At 40.7% G+C, this 14548-nt stretch overlaps 1 protein-coding gene across 4 annotated transcripts in view; it reads left to right on the forward strand.

Annotated features, from left to right (window-relative positions):
- The first annotated feature begins 682 nt into the window (after nucleotides 1–682).
- Nucleotides 683–14548, forward strand: part of LOC124622211 — a 79573-nt gene continuing 65707 nt past the window's right edge. For 2 of the 4 annotated variants that reach the window (XM_047147884.1, XM_047147876.1), the window contains exon 1: nucleotides 685–1055. The gene's annotated coding sequence lies outside the window, so the exon portion shown is untranslated. Of the gene's footprint in view, nucleotides 1056–8223; nucleotides 8265–14548 lie in introns of those variants that run through there. The other 2 variants (XM_047147861.1, XM_047147870.1) reach the window with 2 other exon arrangements.

The following is a 14548-nucleotide window of genomic DNA, read 5'->3' on the forward strand; positions in this document are numbered from 1 at the left end:
AGGAAAAAGAATCCCGTAATGTTTGAATACTCCATTAGTAGTGTAGCGCTCGACACATCACGTCGATTAAAATATTTGGGTGTAACATTGCAGAGCGATATGAAGTGGGACAAGCATGTAATGGCAGTTGTGGGGAAGGCGGATAGTCGTCTTCGGTTCATTGGTAGAATTTTGGGAAGATGTGGTTCATCTGTAAAGGAGACCGCTTGTAGAACGCTAATACGTCCTATTCTTGAGTACTGCTGGAGGATTTGGGATCCCTATCAGGTCGGATTGAGGGAGGACATAGAAGCAATTCAGAGGCGGGCTGCTAGATTTGTTACTGGTAGGTTTGATCATCACGCGAGTGTTACGGAAATGCTTCAGGAACTCGGGTGGGAGTCTCTGGAGGAAAGGAGGCGTTCTTTTCGTGAATCGCTACCGAGGAAATTTAGAGAACCAGCATTTGAGGCTGACTGCAGTACAGTTTTACTGCCGCCAACTTATATTTCGCGGAAAGACCACAAAGATAAGATAAGAGACATTAGGGCTCGTGCAGAGGCATATAGGCAGTCGTTTTTCCCTCGTTCTGTTTGGGAGTGGAACAGGGAGAGAAGATGCTAGTTGTGGTACGAGGTACCCTCTGCCACGCACCGTATGGTGGATTGCGGAATATGTATCTAGATGTCGATGTACTTGTTCCAGTGTGACCAACTTGCGCTCTGCAGCGTCGTCTGGCTGTCCTGACAGTAGTGGCTGAGGCGGACGTAGCAGAACTTGCGCCGAGTCTGAGCGCCAAAGCGGAAACTCGGCACGCGTTCACCGCGGACGCTACAGAGGACGGCCCTATGCATGACGTTATCGGGAAGTAGCCTGGAGAGGCGTTTAACGGTGTGATTGGTGAGCGACGTTGCTGCCCCCTTTACAGTTCGTGTTCGTACTCGCTCATGCGGGAGGGCTCAGCTCTCGCTACGCCACACACTGCCACCGGCGGCCTCCGCGCTTGTCTCCAGGGAGCTCCTGGCTACCTCGCCTGCTCCCGTCTGAGCCTCCGTCTCCGCCACCGCCACTGCAAAGTAAGTCGCGCAGAAGGCAGCGACGCGCGCGCTTCTTGTGATGGTCTGAGGTCATCGCGACCCAGCAGCTGCTGATAGCACAGACGGCCGGCTGAGTTTTTCCTCTGCTGTGCGTCCTTGGCTACTGTTTTTCTGCTGCTAGTGTTACGAATACTGGTAATTATAAGGCGGCCGCACAACGACTTATTTCTTTCTTTCTGCATAACAATGTGAGACGTGACTGTCGTACCATAAAACTGGGAAACTGTATTACACATTCAAAAATTTTTGTAACGTAATCTTTTAAAATAAGCATGTATTGCAAAATTTTATTTCCACGTAAAGGGCATTTTCTAAATTTTATTGTTTAATTTCGATGGCAATAAAGTTTTTTTATGTGCAGTGAAATATTTAGATTTCTAATATTCGTTGTACAAAGTCCCCCCTCCCCCTTCCCCTAGCCCCACAGCTCAGGACAAGGTTGTGACATGAAGTCTAAAACAGGGAAAGTAGATTTAAATTAATCTGCCACAAGGATGAGCTGATCTAGCGATTCTTTACGACACGCATTTATGAGCTCGTTAGAAATTACCCAGTTTTATGAGTTTTGTTTCACCTACTCACAGAAAATATACGTCACAAATTTTGACAGTTTGGCGAGATTTATTTTAAAAATTATCTGAAATCCAAATGATTATAGGCCTACCACCATTGAATCATTGATAGGAAGAAAAGTCCTCAACTGCATTAAACGAGGTAATAAAACAAAATATTACACACTGATTTAAGTATCGGTTCAGTGGAACTGCATGAAAAAAAGACACACATCATAACACATTTAACGCAATATTCCCCAAGTAACGTAATTAGTTCATACTGTGTGACACTTTCTTCCAAGCTTAGTAGTATGAGAAAATACAAACTACTGAAATTTAATACAATATTTTGATCAAATGTATCTTGTATATACATTGAAAAATAAACTTTTAACTTTTCTACTGAACCATTCAAAACTGTCCCTAATTTCACTAACGAGGCTTGATGTGCTGTCACGAACTTACCCCTATAACATAAGGCATTTGCTTTCTTCGCTCACCAGTGGTTGAACAAATGGTTCAGATGGCTCTGAGCACTATCGGACTCAACATCTGACGTCATCAGTCCCCTAGAATTTAGAACTACCTAAACTGAACTAACCTAAGGGCATCACACACAGCCATGCCCGAAGCAGGATTCGAACTTGCGACCGTAGCGGTCGCGTGGTTGCAGACTGAAGCGCCTAGAACCGCTCGGCAACAGTGGCTGAACAAAATTATAGTAAAATTTAACTCTTATACAGGCTCAGTCAGCTGTTCAAAGCTATCGACAGTAGAAGGAAGTTTCCGAGAAAACCACAAACATGTTTTTCACCTATAAACTGGCCTTGTGACAAGTGTGTTCATGTGCTTGTAGTTACCACCTCTACTGGTGGCGTTATGGAAGAACATACTGTAGCAGAGCTATCTGTTGAATGTTACCGCGACCTGCAGTGCAGAAGACGGTATAGATTGTCAGAAAGTAGTACCTCAGTCACAAAGTTGCCCAGTTTTATGTTAAGTTTGTCGTGCTGGGTCTGGTTTCTCTGTTTAACTATAATATTTTTTTCTTATTAAAGTTCTTACCTATTTAATATACAATTAACATTTCAGTCGGTGATAGTTTTGATGCTGTCGTGGTAATCACTGATAGGTTGAAACTGTGTCGAACTGGGGCTCAAAAATCGACCAGCGCTTTTCATTTGTTTTCCGCAGAACAGCGAGTCCAGCTCCAGGACACGGTTTTAATCCGTCAGAGAGATAGTATTAATAACTTGAAGGTATGCTAAAACGTGAATAAAATTTCATTTGCGCATTATAGTACGTTATACACATACTGCAAGCGATAATAGAGAGCATCTTGATGGTAACGAATGTCATCTTCGGTAGCGACCTGATGATGATGATGGTCGTTGTTGTGTGGTCATCGATCCCTTCAAAGACAGAATGATCAAAAACAGTCGACGATGCATAGGAAACAGATTGCTGGTAATGAATAGGAGAATAACTAGCTACAGTTACGATTTACTCGATAAGGAATAGGTCTGGTGATGTCGAAATTAGTCGAGGGATATCGCTGGTCGCGCTATTCAACTCCATGGCCGAGGTCGCTCACGCATCCCCATGCGGTGGTGCTCGACACAGATGTAGCCAGTTCTAAATATGGCAGGGGAAAAACTTCCACCACCAGTGATTAGCCTGAAACAGGAGCAAGAGGGGTGGTGGTTATGCCGACTCCGTGATCACCAGTCCGTGTGCCAATGCCCTGGATAAATTCCAGACCTCCCACAATATATCACGGAATGAGGGCGTCGGTGCTGCCGAATGGGGCTTTAAGTACAATGGATCCCTTGAGATACACGGGAAGCTGTGCTGAAAGTGGCTAATTAATTTTTGTTGTTGTATGGTTGTTGTTGTTGTTGTTATTGTTGTTGTCTACAGTCCTGAGACTGGTTTGATGCAGCTCTCCATGCTACTCTATCCTGTGGAAGCTTCTTAATCTCCCAGTACTTACTGCAACCTACATCCTTTTGAATCTGCTTAGTCTATTCATCTCTTGGTTTCCCTCTACGATTTTTACCCTCCACGCTGCCCTCCAATGCTAAATTTGTGAGACCTTGATGCCTCAGAACATGTCCTACCAACCGATCCCTTCTTCTCGTCAAGTTCTGCCGCAAACTATTGTATGGTAATGCATAGTTATATTTACTGGTATTTTGTTTGTGTAGTAATGTGAAGTTAAACTCGTGATAAAGAAACAGTTAAGTTCGTATTTAAGCTAGTAATTAATCTCGTAATTCGTGAAAAGTGATCAGCAATGCAAAAGCTAATCAGAAATGCAACAACGAATTATGTACCACAATACTCGTGACGAGAGTACAGTCTGTTCTGTTAAATTAAACTGTCCTGTTAGAAATAACACAAGCAATCTGACTGCGAAAAAAATATGAAACATAAATAATTACTAAAAATGCCTTACCTGTAAAGTATGTCAGTTTTTAAATGTTTATTGTATCACACGTAAACAATGAATGGTCTACCTGTTTGCGCGATGAATAAATGCTGTGCTGCTACTATCTCCAAACTATTGCAGCAGCTGCTGCTATGCTAGTTAAAAAATAAGACTTCAAACTACCAGCAACGCATTATGCAGTGCGTGCGTGAAACTGTAGACACATCCAAGAAACTTCTTTGCTAATAAATCTCATTACTGCAATGATTACTGTCAATTGAAATTCTGTTACTGAGAACCTTGGGAAAGCAAATTATATATGTGAAACCTGTAATAAAGAGACGAATGCTGATTGATGGAAAAACAATAAAGTAACTGTATCAACAGCACTTTGCATCACTAAGATAAGATATTTTAACACTTCAAATATTAAAAATTTAATTTACATGAATAAGGAAAAACCTGAACAAATTCTCTTTACTTTCTTACAAACACGTATGCTATCCACCTTTGAAGAACAATCAGTAAATCACACATTGTTATATTATCACAAAACTCTAAATACCCGACCAAATTAGGTATTATGCTTTGATGTCTCGAAAAATGCGCTAATATAGTACCTTTTGAAGTCTTCTGAATGAAATTACAAGATATCTCTCCATAAATGAAAAACAATATAATTATTGCTGGCACATAGCACGGCCTAAACACATCATCACAAGATGCAACTCTAATCCTCCTATCTCTCTCTCTCTCTCTCTCTCTCTCTCTCTCTCTCTCTCTCTCTCCAACACTGCAGTCCACTCACAAGCAAAGGCTCTACTAACAGTCTCTCGCAGTGCAATCCTTACAATGTGCCAGCACTGTGTTTTTCTCCCACGTATATTAGAAACATGATACCACACTACATGCACACTCAGGGTCACCCACCGCCAACACTACTACGTAAGTCTATCTCTCTCTTTCTCTCTTTAACTGCCAGGACTAGATGAGCCCCGATAATGATTTACTCGACAGGTCGCTATTATTCGAGTAATACTAGTCACTAACAGAACATCCTTATTAGACGCCCTTCCGTAATGATCCTATCAATGAGTAATGTCACAGGATACTGCTGGTTATACAGATCATACTAGAGGAACTCCCTTAACGATTCTCTCTGCGGTGGACAAGTCTGTAGATACGTAATTGTTCGAGTGATATTGCCGGTAAAGTATGCCGTATGAGATGGGTTTCCATCACGATCATTAGACAGTAGCTCTGTGATTGTGGCCGCTTTGCGAGTGGACTAGTAGTGTGTGCGATGTATTACGCTAGAGCTGTGAGTACGGGCACTGCCCAGCTTGGACATAATATCTCTGTGATGTCAAAGAGAAGACAACAGAGTGGGCCGAACGACGTACTTTGTGTATCCGGCACTGTTCATCAGGGCTGTAGCATCTTCGTAAGCTATGTCTCGCAACACTGTGATGTCTAGGACTTGTCCTGTATGTCGTTTCCTAACATACTACAATAATTTGCGCTCCGCTAGTCGAATTTGGGCTTGGAAAGACCATAAGTGAACTCGTGGCAGAATGTTCTCCATTAGCAAAGACGAATCTGAGCTATTAGTGAATCTGTATACCGTTATAGTCCGAAATCAGGAGGACGAGCATGTAGGGGAGATGGGGAAATCCCAGTCATACAGACAATGCTATCCACTTGATATCGTAATAAAAAATTCGCTCTGAATCGCTCTGGTTGGTGCTGCCTGCTACAGAACAACAGTAGGAACTAACTCAACTCTGTGAACCATTGTCTGCTGGTGCCACTTAGAAGCAAGACAATTCTTAAAGGTTTCAGCAATTTTCATATAATTGTACCTGTGTGATTTAACTGAGGTAAGTGTGAGTGTTCTTACTAGTTTTGTAGAATACTTGTCATACATAACTCTACTACATGTAGGAGATCAATGTGACAGAGTAATTTGTAATCTGAACTGCAATGTTTCGACTAATTTGTAATATATATAATGACTTGTAGGCGGTGATTATGGCGGCCAACATGACCAGCATTGCCCCACATAATAATAATTTTGATTTTACTCTCAATTAGGTGGCGAGAAATTGTAAAAGAATTTCCAGTAAGGCCACGTGAACACAAGAGCAGCTGCAAGATGCACTCTCCAGGAGAGGATAAAGAAGGTAATGGAGTAGGCCCCTAGAATGGGTCGCAAATTCTCTAAATCTTAGAACAGCTGCATATGAATTTTCAGAAAGGAACATAATAGTTAATAATTTCAACTCGGTTGTGCGTCTGGCTGTTAGAAGTTAGTGAGAGAGTTTTCTGAAGAGGAATACCACCATTTCTGTTAGGAAATTATCGTGAGCCGGATTTGAGGAAGATTTAAGGAAGAATTAAGGAAGAAATGTCCACATTCTATGATCTTCTGGGTGAAACATCCAGCAACTCAAATAACACTCAGGATGCAACAGCTTACAGCAAAAGAAACTGATCTGCAGATATATCTCTAATTCGAGGTGCTAGCAACACCCCGAGGAATAGAAAATGACAGAAACGGCAGCACTCTCTAATCCTGAGACCTCAATGAAGAAAATATTGAAGAAAAAAGGGCAAAGTAGACGCGAAAGGTAGACAAAGAGAAATAGAAGGCTTTACAGAAGAGGAAACCAGTCGTTCACAATAAAATAGTAGGTCTTAGGAAGAATATAGCTGATGCATTTCATGATACTGCATCGGAGGCTGACACTGACAATCTGTGCAATGACAATTCGGACGACAACATTAAAATTGGAAGGGAAAACTGTCTAGTTTGTGTAGACTATAGAAAGGAGGACGAAATATGGTAGTAGTTTACAATCTGTTGTTTATGGGAACATTCAGATGAACTAGACTACTATAAGTGTGATTTTTTTTGTATAGACAACTGCAGTGTAAGCAGGAAACAGTCACTGATTCAGATTTCGCCATTCTATTATTTTTGTGAGTTTCATATTCCTTAGATTCCATAGTATTTAGTATAAATATGATTGTGCACGCATTCTTCTCGATTTGAGAGTTGGTTTCTTACATTTGTATTTTTAGATGTTTGCGACCATGTAACATTTATTCCTTAAACTTAATTCTATAAAGATTTCTCTGGCCGTTACTAACCCCATCTGTGCGTATTGCCGGTCAAAGCAGTATTTTAATTTGATTCACTTTGTGCACGAGAGATGATACATAACAGTGCAAAGCAGTATTTTTACTAAATTTATATATTTAAACGAATATAAACAGGCCATTTAATAAATAAGCATTCAAGATTTTGATATTCTAATTTTGACTCGTCCTTAAGTGACTGCCCCCCCCGCCCCCCCAATCTCACCTCGGATCACCTTCAGCAGTAGCAACACTTGTACACAGCAGACTCATTATGTCCATCCTGTTGGGCAGTTTTTATTCGAACGGTTTACTAACCTCCCACAGACTTGCAGTACCATCATAATGAAATGTAGCTGTCTGTCAGGATTGTGTTCGCTTTCCTCTTTGGAACGTTCACTAAGAGGATTACAGTTTTTGGGTTCAGAGTTTCCGTGCTCAGTACCTGGCTTCTACTCTGCCAACAGCACGGCAACTGGCTTAATAGCCTCTACCGGTGCCCCACGCGGATAAGGCTTTTGCACACGACCGTTTTAAAGCTACGTGTTTGTCATTTCCGCTGTTGTACTTGCACCCTGAATTTATATTTAACAATATAAGTTTAAAAGCTCAGTAATTTCAACTAAAGCTTAAGGCCAGTCTGAAGAAATGAGAAAAGTGAAAAATAAGAGGCGGTGAATTGTAGCTGTGTTACAAGAAGCTCCTAGAAGCCTGTGAGCCGTCGGCTGTCCTTAACTATGCCAGTGTGATATTATTTAGGTCTACACACATTTTTATGCGATAAGATGGAACAGTAAACGTAAACTCGAATTTAGTAGTGTTTCCTTATGGCTTCTTATCGTTCTGACTCATATCTTGGGTTGCGTCATCAGACTTTGGTTATTTTGCAGTTCTGGGATGGAATCTACACAGTGGAAAAAAACTGAGTGAAGTGTATTTCCCTAAAAGGAGACGCATCGAACAACAGTGTTTTTTTTTTTTTACCTAAAAAGATACTGTATGCCGCTGCCAGCCCGGGTCGTGTTCTCCTTGCCCTCGCAGTTAACGCTATATTTGTAACGTGTAAGTATTTTTAATGCTTCTTATGAACATTTCAAACGTTTCTTTGCTCTTCTTCTAAGAGAAGATGTTTTGCTATTCTGCTGATGCATTCGGAATGTTATGAAACACCTTTATACCTAGCTTAGTATTTGACCCCACCAGATTTTGTTTTCTGAAGTGTGGTTGCATCAACAGATCTACTATGCTCTTTCTGGTGTTTTTAGTCTGATAGCCGCCTGTCATGTCTTTCATTAATAGCAAAATGCGATTACATCTACTACCTCTCTCCTTGTTTTTGTGTTGCGCGCTACTATCCCATCTTGTACCATCATCCATAATTTCTGTTTTTCCTTCTTTATCTTTCAGCCGAAGTCTTTCTTAATAGCAAAATGCTTTTCATGTACTACCTCTCTCCCTGCTTTGGTGTTTCACGTTACTATCCCATCCCGTACCGTCAATCATAATTTCTGTATTTCCTTCTTTATCCTTCAGTTAATGTCTTTATTAACCCGATTTACCATTCTTTTGAATTCCTTCTCTAAAGCCGGCCGGAGTGGCCGAGCGGTTCTAGGCGCTACAGTCGGGAACCTTGCGACCGCTACGGTCGCAGGTTCGAATCCTTCCTCGGGCATGGATGTGTGTGATGTCCTTAGGTTAGTTAGGTTTAAGTAGTTCTAAGTTCTAGGGGACTGATGACCTCAGCTGTTAAGTCCCATAGTGCTCAGAGCCATTTTTGAACCTTCTCTAAATTTTCCATTCTTTCAATTATATTTGCTTTAAGTTCATCAACATTCCATAGATTTGTATTTTTGCTTTCCATTTTTATTCCTGTTCTGAAATTTTCTCTTACTCCACCATTTTGTATAAAACTGAACAATGTGATAAGTTTTGAATATCTCTACCTTACTTTTCCCATGTTAACTATTTTTCTTTCTTAATTTTTTGTTTTATTGTAATAAACTTTTGTAGTATGCACAGTAAATTACTCATTCCTCATTAAAGTTGATTACTATTTTATCTTATTCAATTTTGCGTTCCTCACCTTTCCTGTAGATCTAAAAACAACAACGGACGAATCCAATATTTTCAAGCCACCTTTGTAACTGCATACAAAAATCTTCTTTTTCCGCTGTGAAACTAACAGTTAACCATTAACTTTTAAGTTATACTTTTTATTTTTGGATATATGATTACAGCTAACAAATAAGGAATATGATTTAAGATTGGTGATACGATGACTTTAATGTTTATCTTCTTGTTTTTCTTCTCCCATTATTTACTAGAAAAGAATTATTGATGGGAACAGTTTTCCGCATTCCACATTGAATAAACTTTTGCTTCCCACATTTCCCATGGCCTAATGTAATTCTGAAAACAAGTTTGGTCTCTCATGCCTCACTTGAATCGTTATTTGCTATTCCTACCGCACGTTTATAGAAGATGACAAGAAGAGGAAGAAAGGAAAAATGTCAAGAATTGTAGATAAATGTCATTGTATATCAGCAAATCATTGTGAAGCAGTATTCGAAATCTATTGCAGTATTCTTCTCATTTATCTTTTCTATCTTTTACTTGGACTGAAATCAAAAAACTGCATGGCCAAGATTAATGTGGAGAGTTGCATCAAACAACTTTTTGGACGACATCACAACGACAAGTTGTACAGATCGACACACTTATACATCACACGTTATTAAATACAAATATGGAATATATTCTGAGAAATATTGCGTGGCATACCTTTAAATACCATGCATCTGAATCTACAGGTGTTATTGCTTCTTTTTTAAAATTATTGTGAATCTGACATAAGGGATGATATTACAATTTTTGCATGTATGGAACACTTTCAAAACAGAAGAAGCAACCATAATCATCACCACTAATATGATGTAGAATCTGTGAGACTGGAGACATACCATCACATTTTCGAAAGAAACTTATCACCCTAATCCTGAAGATGGCAAGGGAGATAAGTGCGAAAACTATCGCACAATCAGCTTAACAGCTTATGCATCAAAGCTGGTAATAAAAATAATAATCAGAATAATAAAAAAGAAAACTGAAGATCTGTTATATGTAACAGCAAAGGCATCAGAGAGGCAGTTACGACGAAAATCAAGACGCGTTCATAGGATTGTCGACGCAGAAAAGGAGTTCGACAATGTAAAATGGCGCAGGTTGTTTCAAAATCTTAAAAAAAAAAACAGGTGTAAGGAGAAACGGGTAGTATGCAATACGTACCAAAATCAAGAGGCAGCAGTAAGAATGGATGATCAACAACGAAATACTTGGATCAAAAGGGGCTTAAGAGAGGGAAGCAGTCTCTTGCCCCCCCCCCCCCCCCCCACTCCCCTACTGCTCACTCTGATCATCGAAGAACCAATGGCGGGAATAAAAGAAAAGTTCTGGAGTGGGACTGAGATTCGGGGTGAAAGGACATCAGTGATGAAAGGAAATGTGTGTGTGGCTAGGACCTCTCCTCAGATAGACCGCTTGCCTGGTGCAAGCCTTTTGTAGTTGACGCCACGTCGGCGACTTGCCTGTCGATGAGGATGAAACGATGATGTAGACAACGCAACATCCAGTCCAAGAGCGGAGAAACTTTCCAATCCAGCCAGGTATCGAATCCGGGCTCCTTTGCACTTCCACGGTGGCCACTCAAGTGTGGAGGTGGACATGTCAACGATACGGCTCGTTGATGTTATTGCTATCCCCAGAGAAAGTGAAAAACAAGACTAAAAGTTTATAAGGTATTGACGGGCAATATCAGCAGCAGTCCAGCACATGTGACGTCACAGGGGATAAATACAGAAACCAAATCGACTTTATACTGATAGTACAAAGATACAGGAATGCATCTGCACATTACCAGGTGTAGATATTAACAGCGACCACAACTTACTTATGGCAGAAATAGAAATAAGCATGAAAAAACTGAAGAAAGCGACCATGGTGAAGAAGCGGGATCTAGAGAAGATAAAATCCAAAAAAGAACAAATTACAGACATGCTGTCACTTGAGTTTCTAAACACATTACGAGACAAAGAACCACCTGATAATGTCAATGAGTACTGGAATATGCTGAAAGAAGGAATCAATAAAGAAGGACAGCAAAATGTAGGACATGTAAAAGGGAAAAGGGCAAAAAAACCATGGATCACACAAGAAATGATTTCCAAGGTGGAGGAGAGAGGAAAAGAACACTGAAGATGCAAGAAAGGTGTACCGAAGGTTAAATAATGAACTGCGAAGAGAAACAGAGTGGGCTAGGAAAAAATGGCTAAAAGAGGAATGAAGAACTGGACAGGAAGGGAAGATACGGCTTACTATATAGAGTAAAGACTATGACATGGGATCAAAGCAGAGCAGGAAGTAATAGTATGGAAATTTTGAGTAAAGACGGAGAGGCAGTGTACAAAGATCGTGACGATGTCCTCCAGAGATAGAAAGAATATCTAAAAGAACTATAAGACACAGATCGCAAACCAGAAACTCTGGAACTTGAATCACTCAACAGTGTAAGTGATGACGTGAAAGGACCAACCAACATAATGGAAGAAGTAAAGTCTGGCATAGCTGCAATGAAAAATGGCAAAGCAGTAGGTGCAGATACGATACCGGGAGAAATATTAAAATGCTTGAACCAAGATGGAATAAGAGAAATATTGAGGCTATGCAATAAAAAATATGACTCTGGTGAACGACTTGAGGACTTTCTGACAACAGTAATGATTCTATTACCGAAAAAACAAGGAACGAAGACATGCAGTGAGCACAGGACAATCAGTATCATTTCACATGCAGCCAAAATGATGTTAAGAATAATTAATAAGAGACTTGAAAAAGTAATGGAGAAGAATCTTGGCGAGGAGCAGTTTGGCTTTAGAGAGAATACGGGCACCAGAGATGCAATAGGGCTCCTACGAATCTTGGAAGAAAGGTTTATTGAAAAAGGAAGATACCTCTACATGTGCTTCATCGATCTAGAAAAGGTATTTGACAATGTGGCAGGGGATAAACTGGCGGCTATAATGAGGGAAAAGAGAGTGGACTGGAAACCAGATGACTTATAAACTTATTATATCTGAATCAAAAAGCCTCAGTTAAAGTGAGAGGTGAAAGTACAAACTGGATCGGACTAGGAAAAGGAGTAAGACGAGTATTATCACCTATCCTTTTCAACCTGTACTTGGAAAATATGATTGACCAATGCTCATTAGATGACAAAGGAGTAGAAATTGGAGGAAAAAGAGTAGGGTGTTTGAGGTTTGCTGATCACATGGTCCTTCTAGCTGCAGGGGAAAAAGAGTTACGGGATCTACATCTACATGACTACTCTGCAATTTACTTTTAAGTGCTTGGCAGAGGGTTCATCGAACCACAATCATACTATCTCTCTACCATTCCACTCCCGAACAGCGCGCGGGAAAAACGAACACCTAAACCTTTCTGTTCGAGCTCTGATTTACTTTGATGATCATTTCTACCTATGCAGGTTGAGCTCAACAAAATATTTTCGCATTCGGAAGAGAAAGTTGGTGACTGAAATTTCGTAAATAGATCTCACCGCGACGAAAAACGTCTTTGCTTTAATGACTTCCATCCCAACTCGCGTATCATATCTGCCACTGAAGCTAACGGAAAAAATTATGGAATGAAAATTAACACAAAGAAAACAAAAGTATTGGTACTAGGAGGAAATAAAGAAATAAAAATGAAGCTGAATGGACTAAAATTAGAACAGGTGCAAAATTTTAAGTACCTTGGGAGTGGGATAGATACCGACTGGAAGTGCAGCACAGAAATTAAAACAAGGCTGGCAATTGCAAAAGGGGCATTTTATAAGAAAAGGAGAATTTTCTGCGGCAATGTGGACAGAGAATGGCTCATAAAATGTTTTGTATGGCGCGTTCTTCTGTATGGCGCTGAAACATGGACTTTGAGAAAGGAAGACAGAGAAAGGCTGGAGGCTTTTGAGATGGAGACAATGTGGAGGATGGAAAGAACAAGTGGGATGGACAGAGTAAAAAATGAAGAGGTACTGAGAAGAGTGGGAGAGAAAAGATAGTTACTAGATGTAATAAAAAGGAGAAAAAGAAAGTGGATTGGGCATATATTAAAAAAGAATGAGGGACTGACAAAAACAGATTTAGAAGGCTATGTAGAAGGGAAAACGAATCGAGGAAGGAAGAGATTTCAGATACTGGATGACGTGAAGGACGGTACAACATACAGAAGCCTTAAGAAGGCTGATGATGATGATGATGTGCTACAGAAGTAAGCCGAAAATTTTGTGGACTGATAAGATAAGAAAAGAGGGGAATTTCCGTAGAATCGGCGAGGAAAGAAATATACGGAGAACAATGACAAGAGGAAATGACAGAACGATAACACATGTGTTACGGCGCCGGGGAGTAACTTCCAAGGTACCAGAAGAAGCTGTGGGTGGTAAAAATTGTAGGGGAAGACAGAGATTGAACTGTATACAACAAACCGCTGGGGACATTAGGTGCAATTTCGACTCTGATATGAAGATGTTGGCCAAGGTGAGGAAGTCGCGGCGGGCCGCATTAAGCCAGTCAGAAGACTGATTAACGCACCTCTCCTCTCCTCCTCCACAAAACACGGTGTATCGTCGCTGCGAATGAACAACACTGGTTCTCACCAAAGTGACGACAATAAGATTATTGAGAACTTGCAAAGGACCATTTGACCTCGCCGAAATAAGAGTTATATCAAGTTCTAGGATAATCGTGGAGGGTGTTGGTCCAGGTGCAGTACGGCTTCCAAGCGGATCTTTACCAAATTCAGCACGATTCAGGTAAGATGAGCGTCGTGGCATACGAGTGTTGAGCGTTCCTTGTGCCTTGTAGTAGTATGTCGTTGACTACCTTTACATGAGGCTTTCGTAAGAAGCAGTTTGTCGTCAGCGGCGTGAGCATACGGCAAGAGAGCAGAACATGCTGTCTCTCCACATAAGCACTCACAGTTACGTTACTTATTTTACGAACAGTACTCCACACACTCTAATGTGATTTGCTACTGCGTAGCTCGGTGAACAGTTCAAACAACTCCAGTCATTTAATAAGCTATCAAGTGTACAATTGTACGGTAATTTTTGGGCGGTGGGTACTTGACAGTCTGCTTGGTTGTACAAGTAGCCAAGAGTCAAAAAATGGTTCAAATGGCTCTGAGCACTATGGGACTTAACATCTCAGGTCATCAGTCCCCTAGAACTTAGAACTTCTTTAACCTTACTAACCTAAGGACATCACACACATCCATGCCCGAGGCAGGATTCG

This window comes from Schistocerca americana, chromosome 1 (assembly GCF_021461395.2).
Source record: "Schistocerca americana isolate TAMUIC-IGC-003095 chromosome 1, iqSchAmer2.1, whole genome shotgun sequence".
NCBI lineage: Eukaryota > Metazoa > Arthropoda > Insecta > Orthoptera > Acrididae > Schistocerca > Schistocerca americana.